Source organism: Adiantum capillus-veneris, chromosome 18 (assembly GCF_014529385.1).
Source record: "Adiantum capillus-veneris isolate H3 chromosome 18, ASM1452938v2, whole genome shotgun sequence".
NCBI classification, from domain to species: Eukaryota; Viridiplantae; Streptophyta; class Polypodiopsida; order Polypodiales; family Pteridaceae; genus Adiantum; species Adiantum capillus-veneris.
In genome coordinates, this window is record NC_140948.1 from 50084576 (window position 1) to 50101941 (window position 17366).

The window sequence follows — 17366 nt, forward strand, 5'->3', positions numbered from 1 at the left end:
TGTCTTCAAAAAGTTGGATTTTGGAGAGAAAAAACAGTAATTCTCTGCGGGCTTTACCGAAGAAATGGCGGAGTATGTCAACTCCCAAAGGCCACGTACCATATCGACGGTAATACACCATACTATAGTGGCCTCTCAAATCAATTTCCGAATAGGGGCAAAAAGAAATAATAAGCCCACGGAAAACAAGGGTTCCAACGAGCCTAAGGGGAAGGACAATGTCCAAAAGTCTCCTAAGGGCAACTCCAACAAAGCTAGAGAGAAGGGAGTTTACAAAGGTAAAACCAAACTCTCTTCTGAAGAGCTTGAGCGTTATTGCAAGGATAACCGGTGTTTCAAGTGCGGCGAACAAGGGCATGCGTACCGCGCTTGTCCCCAAAAGAACAACCGCCGCCAAGATCCTCCTAGAGCTACCTTGGTTGAAATCCAAGAGGAGGAGACTCACCAAATTCACCACAAAGGATCTCCTCTATGCCATGCTTGGGGAAAGGTAAGAGAACATGATGCTTTTATTCTCTTTGACTCTGGTTCTACTCACAATTTTATATCTATAGAGTTGGCCACCAAGCTAGGCATACAAGCCTACGAGATGGGATATGTCCTACCCGTAGATAGTGCTTTCAAGGGGCAAGAAGCTTCAGTGTTCTGCTCTAGTTCCTGCACCTCCTGGATTGTACTATTCAGCGACGTTGCCAGCGCCCTTGTGGGTATGCTCAGCAGCGCTCCTGCCGCCGTCTGCACACACAAACGCGCGCGCGCAATCACATTAACGGATGATTAATTGCATGAACGTCGCAATCACATTAACGGATGATTAATTGCATGAACGTTCTAACACGCTACATATAATTAGCTGTGCATAATAAGGTATTATATATTTGGCTAATTACCAGGACTCCAGGGTTCTGGCTATTAAGTGCCGAGATATAGAGTGCTGTTCTCTTGCCGACGTTGAGCTCAAATTAGTGTAGCAGGCCGCGGGGGAAGATGGTAACATCTCCGGGATAGAGGATATCAATGTGTCGGTCACCTGCAGGAGTTACGCAGGCGTCATAGCCACAGCACGACATTAGAAAAGATCGTATTTACTATGCATGCAGCTTGGCAAATTTGCGAGAGCACAAGCTACGTACAGCAGCGTGCTTGAATTAATGGAGCTGCATGGGTTATATTCAATTATGTACCTTCAGTGTCGACGAAGCCCACTTGCAGGGGTCCTCCGCTGACGAGAGTGAGCATCTCGGAGGCGCGGGGGTGCGTGTGGGGCAAGTTCACACCACAGGGCGTCATTCAAAATTGCGTGTACGTTAAGCTTTGGCTTCTGCATGAGATTAAAAATAGACGTTTATATATTAAGCGCAACAAGCTGCCGGGCAGACTATAATGGATACTCACTCCATGGTAGGGAAAATGTTGACGTTCACAGTGGCGCGCGTGCCTCCAGGGCCGACCGAAACGTCGCCGTTGGTGAAGATGTCGCGCAGGGTGAAGGAGGTGAGGCCGGCAGGAATGTCGGCGAGGGGATCAGGATCTGAAGCAAGAGCAATCTGCATGCAGATCATCGACATCAGCAGCACAAGAATGGAGCTCAGTACAGAAAGTGCAGCTAGAGACGTTGCCATTATAGCACTCTGTGTGAGTGTGTGTGTGTGTGTGTATGCGTGTGCGCGCGCGCCGCTAATTTGCGTCCCTTTGTGTCCTGCTCCTTTTGTACTAGCTACTAGCAGCTGAATAGAGCTCGCAGCGATCTGCAGATCGAGGGCCGAGGTTGGTGCCCTCCAATTTATAACGGGTGTGGATCCGTGAAGGAACTACTTTTTATTGAAATTTTTTTCAAAGCATGACGGTCCTATGACCTCTTTCACACCAGGGACCGGGCAGGTGTCGCCTTTTGTTGTTTTGAAATTGGCAACAACCAAGTTTACCGGGTCTCTTATCCATTTTCCCACAATATGGACCATGTGGTATGAGTGGCAGGCTCCAGCTTTAATGGCGCGTACGCGTTATGTTGTTAGTAATTGTCCCACATAAACCAACACTTTATCAAACTACGAGAAATCCTCAACGTCTATCACTTTCTCTGCACAATTGTATATTCTTGTAACTAGAGTGCAGGACCAAAAAACCGTGTTTGTCATGCCCATTGCCCCAATTTCCAACAACAAGGAAAAGCGCTCCATGCTCCAATGCTCACTCAAAATCGACTCCTAGTGTATTTTATTTTATTTTTGTAGTAGAACAGACTTTCTCGTCTGTGGTGATACAAGACCATTTAGTGTTTTTTTAATTGGGGGAATTCATTTCTAATTCCCTAGACAGAAGACTGTGATATATTACAATGCTTCCAAATGTCATTTTTAGTAATTATTTTTTATGCATTCAAACGCTCTAACTTCATTTTTCTGAGATTGGGAGGCCCTACTAGGGAGAAGGGTAAAGAAATTCAATCACTCACTAGTTCTGGTTTCTTTCAAGGCACGCTCGGACTATAGCTAGGATTTCTCAATTTTAGCCGATTCAAAATACACTAAGCCTCAGTCTTTTGCAAACATCGGCCCTCGTAAGTGTTAAAAATCCGGGCTTAAGTGTATTTTTTAGCCAGCTAAACTTCGAAAATCTTCGCTAGATACAACGGTAGAACTTTAATAGTCTTAGTGTACACTAGTACAGCCGGCCGCCGCCTTCGACGGCCTCTCTCTCTCTTTTTCTCTCCCTATTTATCAGGTGCACAAGAGCTTGTCTTATTTTTGGACTTTGGCTTTCAAATCACAAATATCGACACGTGTAAAGGGCTCCCACTCCCGCCATATCATGTTATAGTATAGTATATTGAAAGATAGATAATTTTTAATTGTGGCCATGTCCTTTTTTTCTTGGGCAGGAAAACCTTAATGGGGTTGGCATGCCTTGTTGTAAATATCATTTTCCTATGTAATAGTCCCCCCCAAAAAGAAAAGATTAAAAAGGGAAACAATATTGCCAAATTAATAATATACTAGAAAGGGGTTTCTCGAATGTCTTTCACAAGGACTTTCAAACATATTTCTATATAGAAAATAACACGTTTTCCTAGGTACACGTGCACTTTCCCTAGGTAAAAGTGGTCTTGCGGAAAGGGTTTAACTAGGAAAAGTTATTTCCTAGATAGGATTCATAGGAAGCCTCTCTCTCTTACCTCTTTTTCACTCTCTCTACATTTAATGGCATAGAAATTTGGCTCGAGTCTTGTTCTAATTCTTAGTCGAGGCTCAAATATTGCCGCGATTTCGCTCTCGCATTAGAAATTCGCCTGACCCGTGAGCGTTGGGACGAGCTCCTCCTCCTGTGCATGTTCGCTCTCCAGCTTCTCCTTCTGTGCATGTTCGCCTTCGTCTATGCTCGCTAATCTGCAAAGGTGAGTCCTTAACCTCACCACCTTTCTTTTATAGAGTAGTAGAGAGAGAGAGAGATAGATCTTCATCACCATCTCCATGCATAAGCTCTTCTCTCTTGTTCGCGCGAAGAAGAAGAAAAGGAAGAGTACTCTCTCTACTTGCTTACTATCTCCTCTCTCATTTCACGATGTACGCGCTCTTCAAAGGCTCTCGTGGCCAAACCCTCTACTTAACTCTCATCATTGATCTCTTGCATCAAAGAAAGAATCCTTCCAACATCCCCTAATCAATTCAAAAGCACGGTGAGATCTCTAAACTCCATAGCCATCATCTCTCTTTGTTTAAGTCATTTTTCTTAGTGGTTACTCTTTCAGTGGTTTCTTTTCATATACGAGTGCATGCATTGACTTATTGAGTGTGTATGATGATGTTTCATGCTTATCTCATCATGTTTAGCATGCTGATCTATGCGCACGATGTGTTTATGGTCATGTGTGTATATAAAAGTGATTTTCATTTCACGTCACATAAGCGATAAGAACATATGAAAGAGAAGGTCAGTCTACCAAGTTCAACACGCAATAATGAAGTGGAGTATGACATACTTCTTCATGGTTTAAAGATGTGCATTATCCAAGGTATACAATGTCTCATGGTAAAGGGGGGTGCACTTCTCATTGTGAAGAATAATTTAGGCATTTGGGCATGCAAGAATGAAAGCCTAAGAGAAAAAGTCCATGCCATTTATAGGTTGTTTACTCAATTCAAAGAGGTGCAACTGTATCATATTCCTAGGAAACAAGATGAGGATGTTGATTTACTTGCACAACACATAGTTGCATGTGTTGAGAAAGAAGGGCAGGTCATCATGGTAGCAACAACTATTCATATTGTGTTCAAGAACGGCATTTCCATGGATCTAAAAAGGATTCAGTTGATTGTAGCTTTACCTAGACCTAAAAAATTTAGGGAGATACAAGCCTTCATGCCATTTTGGATACTATAAATGATTCATCTATATGTATGCAAACATTGTCAAACCTCTCTACTCTCTTATCACAAAATTTGAGGAGACTAATGAATGTGAAGAAGAATTCCACACATTGAAGCAGAGGTTGATTTTTTGTCCAATTTCAGAATCTTGTAATTGGACGAAGATCTTTCATGTCCACAATGATGCATTAGCTTATGCTATAGGATGCATTCTAGCACAGCCTGGAGAGAACAACATGGATTTTCCTAGAATTTACTCTAGCTAGCAATTACATAGTGCAAAATAGAACTACACAACCATGGAAAGAGAATGGCTAGGAATGGTCTATGCTGTGAATAAGTTTAGACACAATCTTCTCATGAACAAGTTTGTGTTTTTTGTGGATCATCAAGCACTCTTGTACTTGGTGAACAAAACTTGCAGTACAGGGCGTATTGTTAGATGGTTCATTATATTGATTGAGTTCGATTTCATTGTGGTGGAGAAAAAAGGGAATACACAACAAAGAGATGACCATTTGTTGAGATAGACTCATGGAGAAGCACCCACCAAGGTTATTGATGATAGCTAGATTCTCAGCTTTTCACAATTGAGATGGTTCCAAGGTGGAATGAACATGTTATATCTTTGCTCACCATTGGATCATTACAGATTGAAAGGCAACCATCTATTATTGCAAAAACCCAAACATTCGTGCTAATAGTTGGAAGTCTATACAATCAAGGAAAAGATGACATATTGAGGCTATTTATAGAGCCAAATGAGAGAACTGTGTACTTGAGCTAGGTTTGTGTGCAAAACATGGGAATTCACAATGGAAAATTGCAAACATATCAGAGATTGATGAACCTAGGTATATACTAGCAAAAAAGTGTTCATGTATACATTAGCTCAAGCACCATTTGTGCAACTCACACACTTGTAGAACATGAAATAGTGTTCAAAGTCACAACTGCACACCCAAGTGGAGCTTGTATAATGTGGGTTACTTGACGATAGGAATCTTGCCAAAGGGGTTGAGCAAGGAGAGAATAAAATCTATTCAGACTGAAGTAGAGAGTTACATGTTGATTAAAGATCGCCTCTACAAGAGAGAAAAAGACGATTAACTACAAATGGGTGCCATGGAGAGCTAATACATTTTGATTCTAGATCAAGCTCGTGCTGGACAAGTAGGTGGATATTTTTTTATGGACAAAATGGCAAAGTAAAGTCTTGTTGCAAGAATCTAGTGGTCTACCTTGTTCATGGATGCGTAAGCATATGTAAGAGTTGTGATGAATGCCAAAGAACAAAGGTACCTATATGTAGAGAGACAAAATGCATTGACAACCTATGATGGAGACAAGAGCAGTTGCAAAAAGGGGCATAGATTTTGTAAGGTTCATAGCACCACTTGCATATCATACACATGCTCAATATATCATACTGGCCAAAATCTATCTCACCAACACGGTCAAATAAAAAGATACATAAAAGAACAATGCAAAAACAATAGCACAATTCTTGTATGAGAATATCTTTATAAGATATGGGCTATCAATCAAAAGAGCTAGCAACAAAGGGACTCATTTCTTAAATGAAGTGATTGAATTCTTCCAAGATGAATTCATGGTACTTCATTGCTATTTACTAGTTAGAGAATAAGGGTCTCACAAACACACCCACACACACACACACACACACACACACACACACACACACACACACACACACACACACACGCACACACACAGTGTTGAGCTGCTCCACCTACATCATGTGTTCTCTCTCTCTCTCCATCCTTATTTCTCTATGCACACGCACCGCATTCGCACACTCACATTGATCAACATTTAGTCAACAAGGAGTTCAAACAAAGTGACTATCTATTAGTTTAAAACTTAAAACAACCTCCAAGAAATTCAAAAGGCAAGGAAATGGCCCATTCGTTATTCACAACATATCATCATGTGGAGCCATGGAACTTGGAACATTAGAAGGAGAAGAGATGTCCAGTTGGATTAGTTGCTACAGGTTGAAGAAATGTCATCCATCACTAATCACAAAAATGTTTGAGAATATCCACAAAGCATCTAGAAGGAAAATGAAAGCCCAAGCTAATCAAGAACAAGCCCAAGAGGAAGCTTAGTTGTGGATTTTAAAGTGCAAGGAATGACAAAAGGATGTACAAATTTTGTCGCCTACAACATCACCTCCTCAAATCAAAGCAAGTCAAAAAGAGAAAAGTTTTCTTGTAGGTATACATGTACCCCCATAAACATATAGCTTCCAAATGGATCAATAAAGGGAGCACTTGTGGACACTCGAGCTTGAGCCAATGCCATCAAGTAATTTACATACATGAAGATTACAAATATACCATTAGCAACAAATCAAATACAGCTCAAAGTTGCAAATCGAGGAAAGATGGTCAACTTAGGACAAGACAATCCATCAATCAATATTGACAATTATGACTACCCACATCGGTTTCATGTCATGGAAAATACAGATCTCAAAAAATCAGTCATCCTAGGAGTTTTTTTGAATACGCATATGCAAAGAAAATACGGATTGGTAGGAGGATACTTTAAAGTTTTTACTTAATGGCACCCCTTATGTCACTACATGGCACAAAAAAGTCATGTATGAGAGATATTATTCATTGTTGCATATCCGCAACCACAATAATGACACATACACCTGTACCACACTTCAATGGACAAACCACAAGGTAGATATGGGTGAATAAGTCCATCATGGCCAACAAACCTATGCAAACATGCATACCCAAGGGGAAAACTCCACAAGGGGAAACAAAAGAAAAGTAGCAGCATTTTTCAACAAAATCTCGACAACCTTGATGCACTTATACTAGCATGGGCCACCCAAACAACAATAGACACCTAAAGCAAGCCAATCCAAGTATCAATGGATTCCCAAAAAAACAAAGCCCAATCAACCCCAACCAATCAAAACAACTTGGAAATGGAGACCAAAATAGTCGATTCAACAACCAGCTCAGAAGTCCACCAACCATGCCTACCAAAAACAATAGAAATCATGACAAAGGTACTCCCACACCCAACAATCAAAGAAAGAGAACGACATTTTCAAACACTTTCTTCTGTACCATGTAGTATAGATGGATCCTCAACAGTAAATACAATTAAACAATCCATTCAATACCTACATCTTGCACAGCATATTGCTATCCCATGCATCTCTTATAGTCGCACAATAGAGCCACACTACATAGCCTTGCACATACGTAGAGTTATTGCCCATGCACATTGCACAACCTTTTGTTCTGAATGCCTTAGAATGGGAAGGGGGGAATAGCAACCAATTGCAAGACGATGAACTACAAGATGATGAGAATTCATTGTGTATTGTGTACAAAGTGTGTTTTTTTTCTTAAATTTTGTTTTGTATTTGGTTTTACTCCTTATCAAGCATAATAATGAGCCATATTGACTAGATTTCAACAATGATGATGCTTCAAGTGAGAGTATGCATATATGAGCATGGAGAATAATTTTGACTAATTTTTAAAGAAATAATAATAAGTTTTAGTAATTCTCCTTCAAATTTTAGCTAATAAGGATAGAAAATTAATAAAAAAATACCCAAGAGAGCCAAAATCAAGTTCTTAAAGAGAATGTTGGATTAGCAAGCAAGAGCTTCAAGCATGTAAGTTAGTAAAGATTTGGTACAAATCAAATTTTGGGCCAACTTATGACAAGTCAAATTCATAAAATTGAGGGCAAATAGCAATCAGATGTCCAAATGATGAACCATTTGAGCCGCAAGTGATATTCCATGAGGAGTCTTACCATACACCGAGCGAACTTTATCGAGCGAATGGAAAAACCGAGTGAGACCCATATATAACACACACACACACACACACACACACACACACACACACACACACACACACACACACACACACACGCAGAGAGATAGAAAATCAATAGAGAAAAAATACTGTAAATAAAGTGAGCACAACTTCACTCAAAACTATCATTAACCTGCTAAGAGCTCCCATATCATGGTAATAAATACACAAGGCTTGTAAAACCAAAATGTATGACAATAGATAAACACAAAAAATGACACATGTGAAAATGTTCCCTTGCATAAATGTCCATGAGTATAAGGTGGAATGCTCAAAAGTCAATGAATGGATTTCCACCCAATGTGTCTCCCTCATCCACCACATCTGTAGATGTTTATGCCTTATGTCTCTTTCCCTCAAGACTAGGAACAAAGAAGAGGTAGCACAAATGATGAAATCAAAGCCTCATCACTATCCAAGGTTGTACATGCACTAACAGAGGATAGAAATGCCAAAGAATAGGAGAAATCCCACAACCCAACTTGATTGATCTCATTTGTACCGCATGTATATCTCTCTCACAAACCAACAAATATTGCTCCTCCATGTCTATCTACCATGGACAATGTTATAGCTGCCACGGTGGTCAATACTACTTAGCGAGAGGATATATGCATCCATCTCTACTACAAATTTAGGCCCATGATTACACAAGCAAGATTGATAAACAATAATAAAAAATTGATAGTGGTGGTCACCACCCATAAAGAAGCCTTTCAAATGACATATGATATAAAGAAGTTAGTCTTCTTTAGAGCTTGTAACTCCACATCATTATTTGTGCTCTCGATTGACACCTCTAATGGAGATAAAGAGTCCCTTGCATTTGCAAGAGTCTCGGAGATGTGATTATTTCCAAAAAACAAAGAATATCTTTTGAGAAAGGTATTCAAACGCAGTATTTGTAGCAAGTTTGTCTTCATTGTCTTGGTTGATTCGTCTCCATATAGGATCCCATTCCTCCATATGGCCTCTTAATACAAAATAAGAAATATAAGTTCATAGAGAATCATTAGGAAGAGGATGGGCTCTAGGAGGGCATCTTTATTTGCCACGAGATTATGGAGGTGATTAACATTCTGATGAATAGGTGCATGCCATGTGTGCAAGAATGGTGGGTGTGTAAGAGAGGTGTAAGAGTGGTCAAAAGATGAACTTTTCCCTCCCAACAAGAGGGTGGACAAATTTATGATTTTCGGCCTTCCATAACTCCTACATACAATCTTTGATTTGAGCGTAGACTGTAGATCTGTAATCTACGTGCTGAGCTCTTTTCATAGATATGTTACATGCTTGGTTTTGCCCGATAGATTTTAAATTCCATTTTAGGGAAAATTTTTGAATTCAAATAAACTAGCCGTTTTTCTTGTTTGAATTCAAAAGCTATCCTTTGATTGATTTCTTAATAATAGAGCTTTGACTCCCTTAAACTGCCAAAAAAAGAGGCCCTCCTAAACCCCATTCTCTTCCTAATGTATAACCAAATATTAGTGTAAATGTCACATGTGTTTCCTCCTTTTGACATGTGTCCAAATATTCAATGAATGCTCCCTTCTCCTCGATATATCCTTTTCTAGAAAGTGTAGAGTTTAGATCACTGACATCAAATCTCAAGCCCTGAACTCTATCATGTGAAATGAGCATGCAAAGTGGCACATGAGGACACCTAAAGCAACTAAAAACTCTAGTTTTAGAAAAAACATTCTCCCCTATATCCATGTGTAATGTGCTATCATCCTCATCAACAACACTTTGTTGGATTTTGGGTCTCATTGCAAAGGTTACTATCTCCATTGATGTTTCAATTGTTGCCTCCTTGGCTAAATCATGCGACCCTAAACCTATATCGTGATTGTCATTGGGTCGTCATGAAGCTCTTTCTACTAACTTGGTCACTGCACAAAGGCAAAGGAGTTGATGCACTCCGACCATGTCTTCTAGAACCACCTCAAGAGGAAGAGGGACAACATACATAAAATATCATATATCATTAGATTAGACAAATCAAATAGCTCAATCAAGTGCTTAGAATCACGCAATTGATACCATGGATTTAAGCATGTCATGTGGGAGCGGGACGCATGCATTGTGAGACTGTCTGCCTCGTTTTGTGCTTGAAACAATATCATGCCGATGCAGTATACCTACAGAAAGAGTACGGGTAGAGGTCTCAAACGAGGCCTACTAGAGACGGGAAAGGACTAACACGAACAACACCTCCTTCAATGATGCACACATCACAAATTCGTTGCGGCATGCTTTTGGATAGGTAATCATGGATGGCACAATGGCTAGACATGCATATGACCTTGGCACATTTGTCTATAGGAAAATCGAAAAATGGAGAGATTTACTCATATGATTGACAATATCACAGTGGCCAACAATGCACCTACGGACTGATCAAAAGTAACCTCTAGCAAGCCACATTTCCACTTCTACCAATCGTGGGACTCTACATGCAATAGTACCGCGCCCGCACGGTAATGTTTCATGCTATGTCCTCAAGCAAAGAAATGTTATGTGGTCTACCTTGCAGCAAGAGAACTCTTGCCAAAAACTCATCACATTCTGCCCTCATCATCCACCCTTAAATTGAGGTATCAAGCAGCCCTTTCGCCTCCACCAAGCATGGGACACTGCATGAAATGGTACCGCGTCGGCGCGGTACCATTTCATGCAGTGTCCCATGCTTGGTAGAGGTGGAAGGGAGGACAAAGAGGGAACAGTGAAGGCGAAAGCATCTTACCAGGAGTGCAACGCATACGATGTTTTGGAGCATCCAGAATCGGGATGATCAAGGATTTTCCGCTTTGAGGCCATCTCAAATGGAACAAAGATTCCAGCATTGGTGGTCAGCAGTGAAGTGAAGCAACGCCAATATGGTTGAGAATATCAGAGTGGCCAACAATGCACGTATGGACTAATCAAAAGTAACCGTTGGCAAGCCACGTTTTCTCCTCTACCAATCGTGGGACTCTACATGCAATAGTACCGCGCCGACGCGGTACTGTTTCATGCTATGTCCTCGACCAGAGAAATGTTGAGGGTAAGTGGTATACCTTGAAGCAAAGAGAACTCTAGCCAAAAACTCATCACATGGCCTGCCCTCATTATCCACTTCAGCCGAAGTATCAAGCAGCCCTTTTGCCTCCATCAAGCATGGGACACTGCATGAAATGGTACCGCGCCGACGCGGTACCATTTCATGCAGTGTCCCATGCTCGGTAGAGGTGGAAGGGCGGACAAAGAGAGAACAATTAAGGAAAAATCAGATGACAAGGAGCGCAGGGCATACGATGGTTCGAAGGGTAAATCCAGTGTTTGCTACTTGACGACTTGCATGCCTCATCCAAAATCGGGTTGATCAGGGATTTGCCGCTTTGAGCCCATCTCAAATGGGACAATGGCAGTAGATTCGAGCATTGGTGGGTCGGCAGTGGCGTGAAGGCAGTGCCAAGTGGCTTGGTTTTTTTTAATGTTTCACTGCAGCTATGAAATTAGATCAACCTATTTAGCTGATCGTACCACTTTGTGTGCTGCCACTTGGCGCTGCCGTCGCCGTCGCCGTCGACCCACTGTCACCCACATGCTGGAAGCTGCCGACCCACCAATCTTGGAAGCTGCTCCTCTTATTTACCAAAATACCCCTCAAATTTCAAAATTCCCAAACTACCCCCAATATTCTGCCATAAAACTTCCCAAAATACCCCTGGTCGTGAGATTAAAATATTTTGTAGCTTTTCATAAGAAGAATGATTGTCTTTCAATACAAGATGCTAAAATTAGGATTTGAGTTGGTTATGTAGGCTTTGGAGATGAGTCGCTTCATTATTTCTAGATATAATCGACTTTTTTTGCGAGGTAACTTGTGACAAATTACATGCTAAGCACTCAAAACAGATCTTAATTGTCAAAAAGTAATGAAAGTAAAAAAATCTTGAACAACTCGACCAAAATAGATACAAGGGTATTTTGGGAATTTTTGAAATTTGAGGGGTATTTTGGGAATTTCCACAAATTAGAGGGGTATTTTGGTAATTTTCCCTCACACAAAGATACCCTAGAATTGACGTTTCTCCATCAGTCGCCGTCGAAGACTTACAACAAATTTTGGTCTAGGCCAAGCTTGCCTCGTCGATTTGGGACGGCACAAGTTTAATTGCTATTGTACTATTATCAAGAAGGATTCTCATCCTCTTTCAAAACCTTCTTCCTTGTACTAAACGATGTCTTCTTTTCTTTGCAAGAAGCTCACGTCAATGTCAAATGCGTCAGCCCTCCACATGGGCTTGGGAGTTTATGTTTGACAGTCAATATCAGAGCATCGTATAAGTAGTTCAAGAAATGCAAATAGATCATTTCCAACTAGGAGCCTTCAATTTCTCATTGTAGCCACCAACATTTCTTGTGGTGAGCAGGTGAGGCTTGAACAGGACTGCAAGGAAGCAAACGAGTTGTTTTACTCGTTAGACCATGACTTGTCTCATAGTTTTACAAGGTTAATGGCATTGAGCATCAAGCTACACCTTTTCTAGCTCTAAGGTATATCCATTCATTATTGATGATGGAAGTTTATAGTTAGACCTTGCAAGCACCAAATTGAGCCTATTGGATGTAAAAAATCGAAAACCTTTTTGTATACATTGTCATCAAATGCTAGTCTACATTGACACTTGTCTACGGACAGTAAATTACTATTGCATTCCTTCTAAAAAGACATGTGTCAATAGATGTGTTGTACATTGACACTTGTCTACCATCAGTAAATTACTATTCTAAAATGACATGTGTCAATAGACGTGCTATACATTTAGGTTTCCATAAACACCCCGTTATTGAAGGAAAGAAAAACTGTCGACCAAGCTATATTTGATGTCTTGTTGCGTAGAGCCACCTTTGATCCTACAATTAGTGATAACAATAGCCAAACAAATTAATGTGGATAAGCTTGTGTCAGAATCATCGATTATTGGCACACCAATGGTGGATGAGGAGTTCTCAAGTTTTTGATCCCTATGTAAGAAATCTATTGATTGTTACCATCCCAGTTAATGGCATAGCGCATAACAAGCTAGCTAATTTTGCAGCATCAAATATGTGCCCAGAGAAAAAGCTACCTAGAATAGTTTGGACAATTTGACAAAGTCTGGGACTTGCAGAAAATGAGTGTTCTCCTTGGTGAGAAAGCACATTGTGCCAGACTTATAAATGAGAATTCAAGTAATGTGAAAAATTCCATTGTAGCACCTTGCTTTTGCGGAAGGTGGAAATATCTAACCGTAGGCACAAAACCAAGCAGGTTTGTAGAGGAATTTGTGTGGTTTTGCAACACTAGCAACAGTCATGATTGGAATATTGATGAAATATTTGTTGGGACTCCTGTGTCTGCCCCCGGGACTTGGATTGTGGATGAAGGAACTTGTCCATGGGAAGTTGGGATGTTGCAAAAAAGTGGATTTGTGATGCAAGGCACCGATGTTACAGCACTTGCAGGCAGCCACCCTTCAATGCAAAGTGGAACTCGGCCTAGTTCTTTTCATGCTAAATTTAGGGATGGAAAATAGGTGAGGAGGAGGTCAAATCTAACCAAGAACTTCCATCACAAGATTGTGTTGGGAACAATCATGCAAGAAAAGCTACTAAGGGAAATGTTATTGGTTCCAAACGTGTCACATGTGTTCCATGTTAGCAATGTTCTTCAAGTTGTCAAAAGGGGGTGACTTATTCCATGATCATTGCAGACTTTTGTCGATGTACTTGTGAGGACTTCAAGAAACAAGACAACTAACACCTCACGTATACCCCATGCAAATTATACATGTACTTTGTGTTCTTTTGTGTCCTCGGGCTAGACTTTGTAGCTCATGAGTTTGTGCATCAAGCTTCTGTAACAAAAGTAGAGTTATTTAGGGACCAAGAGAAGCTAAAGTAGAATAGCAGTCCATTGACAATCTGCCTTATTCAACATTATCTAGATTAATGTTTTGTACCAACTTGTGATGGCCATTTTTTTTGTGATTCTTATAGTACTTTTTTCATTTTTTTAGTCATGGCTTAAGCAAGTACGCATTTTATATCAAGTTTTTGAAAAGATTCACTCGAAAAAAGTCATGAGGTAGTTGTGTATTTAGGGATCTGAGTAAGTCAGATACATATAGGCTAAATAGGGAAAAATAGGTCTCATTAGCATTTGCTAGAGAGAGAGAGAGAGAGAGAGAGAGAGAGAGAGAGAGAGAGAGAGAGAGAGAGAGAGAGAGAGAGAGAACTTTAGTTCTTTGTGACCTAGAGCACAAGATGAATTCTTGCTTGTTATAGGCACTCACAGCTACAACTCTGCACTAGATTTGACATATATCATCTACTTACCTCCCTTCACAAGTGTATGTAAGCAACACAGCACCAAAAACACCAAAAAAACCACACAAATCAAATCAAGTCCGATATATTTTTAAACTATCTAAGGCTAGTAGAGGGAGTAAACATGCTCCAAATGCAAAAAGATTTGGTCAAAATAATTAGCAAAATAAGAGCTTCCAACTCATAGCATCACAATCATTTTTTTTGGTGGTAGAATGTGGATCGCGATCCATGTTTCCCAACCTCCAAATCCAAAAAGATTTCACCAGTAGCATGCCCTAGACCTCACCTAACAATTTTTTGCAAAATCAGTGAAAAAAATTGCTTCATCATGGATCGCGATCCATGGTCCCCAACAACTCAAAATGGGACTAGGAGTTACCCACTGTTAGATTAGGGCTTGGAAAGATCAACCCTCAAATTTAGGCAAATTTGAACACAATTAGATCTAAAAACCACAATTTGGACACAATTACATCAAATGGGACTAGGAGTTACCCACTCTTAGATTAGGGCTTGGAAAGATCAACCCTCAAATTTAGGCAAATTTGGACACAATTAGATCTAAAAACCCCAAATTCTTGGAAAATCGGTGTGCAAATCGTCATTTTGACCCAAGCCAAAGAAAAAGTGGTACAAAACCCAAAATTTGGTGACTAATCACCTTAAGAACATGCTTAGATTCATCCCCACATATTTTATGTAAATGGGTTCTAAACATGGATTGTGATTTATGACCCCTTGGGTGTAAAATTGTCAGATCTGGGCTCCAAGTGTGTTGTAGTATCAAAGGCATCAAGAAGTGCACTGTAGTATAAGAGGCATCAATAAATGAGGATATTGTGCAAGATTTGTTAAACTCCAAGAGTTTGAAACTTCAGAGTGTCAAAGTGCCAAAATTGTGTTTGGAGAAAAGAGACTTTAAACTAGATTTTGAACATGTTGGATGCTCAAAGCATCAAAGTTCAACCAAAAAATGCTTAGAAAAAGTAAAAAACTTGGCAGGAGGGATAAGAGGATCATTTTGTTGTGGTTCATCAACACAGAAACTACTAATACATCACAAATCTTTCAGCAACTCATAACTCGGAAATAATACACATAAGTACTAACATCATACTGAAGGTAAGAGATAGAAGAAATTGATAACTCACAATTAAGATGACAAGAGTGCTTCATTGATCAAGAAGAGCTACAACATCTCTGAATACCACTGCGCTATCACAACTCCGACATATAACCACCATACAAAACAGACTGGTAATAACAACCTCAGTCTTGATATATCATAATTGTTAATATATCCGATTTAAACAACATCCGACTAACTATATCCGATGAACTATATCTGATGAACTATATCCAATGAAGCACTTCCGACTAACTACTAAGTTGACATTCTGATATGCTTGTCAACACATGGCACAGCCCGCTAGTGGATTTCTCTGAAATCTGACTCGAATCCATATATCCCTTGATAAGTAAGAAATAGACAAAAGAATTCGTGATCATCCTAAACTTGAAAACATATCTTTGAGAACTGTTTCAGTATCAACTTCTTGGATTGTAGTCACCACAGTCTCCTCATTCTTTGCTGCATTGAGTTCTGGAACTTCAATATTTGCAGTATCTGGAAGCTCCTTTTGATATTCAACCTCCATTGGCAAAGCTTCTCTACTTGACTTCTGAATTTCCTCAGCAGCTGGTAGTGTTTGAACAGAAACATGCACTAGTTTTTTAAGTGCAGAACCACCTTGTACCATAAATTCTTCATCCACCTGCAACTGTTTATCCTTGAACTCCTGAAGCTACTCCTGATAAACATCTTTTTCTTTCTTCAGAGATTCAACTGTCTCTAATAAGGTAGCTTCATGAGAGCTGATGAAGCCTGATCTCAGAGCCTCATAGGGATACTTGATAACTGATGTCAGCCTTTCTCTCATTGCTTTCCAAACATCCTGCATCCCCTCAACCAACTGTTGCCTTACCATATTGAGATCCCCTTCATCCATAAGTACTCTAGAAACATTGATATCTTCTTGGGCTAATACCTGCTTTCCAAAGCTTCCAAAGGTTTCAACCTTTGTTGTAACATTTCATTCTCCACCTGCAACTCTGTATTTCTGCCAGACACCTGATCCAACTCAGAATTGACTCTCCCTTCCAATTCCTTAGTCCATTCTTGAAACATTCCCAAAGAGAGCTTAACCTTTGCTATCTCTTGTTGATGTAGTTTCAACTGATCCTGCATCTCTTGTTGATGTTTCTCCCTCTGCTCTACCAATTACTGCTTCAAGGATTCCACCAACTCCGACTGTTGGTGCAGCATTGCTTTAGATATACCAGATTCAGCTATATTTTGTAACTGTTCCTCCATATTGTGCTGTTGATACCTTACAAATCCCTGTAATTCCTGCAACATCTTCAGAGCTGTTGGTACATCAGAAATAAGAAAATCAGATTTAGTAGAAGTACTAGGACCAGCAGAAGAGAACTCTAATGATTTGGACACCTCATGCAAAGCACTATCCAGCTTCCTCTTTTTGGGCATGTTAAAAGTTTTGCCTATAACCCTACTAGGAGTTTGTGTCTCAACATCCAAACTCTTGAGCAAACTCCCCATAAGCCGTTTTTGCTCATGACTAGCCAATGCCACCTTGGCCTCATCCTCATTGTATCCTGCTTCAATAAAATCCTGTATAGTCCTCAGCTTTTCATCCGCGCTTTTATTGAACTCTACTTTGTCAGATATTCT

General features: G+C 40.1%; 1 pseudogene; it reads right to left on the minus strand.

Annotated features, from left to right (window-relative positions):
- Positions 1–582: 582 nt before the first annotated feature.
- LOC147435633 (germin-like protein subfamily 1 member 13) lies at positions 583–1622 on the minus strand (annotated as a pseudogene).
- Between the last annotated feature and the right edge of the window lie 15744 nt (positions 1623–17366).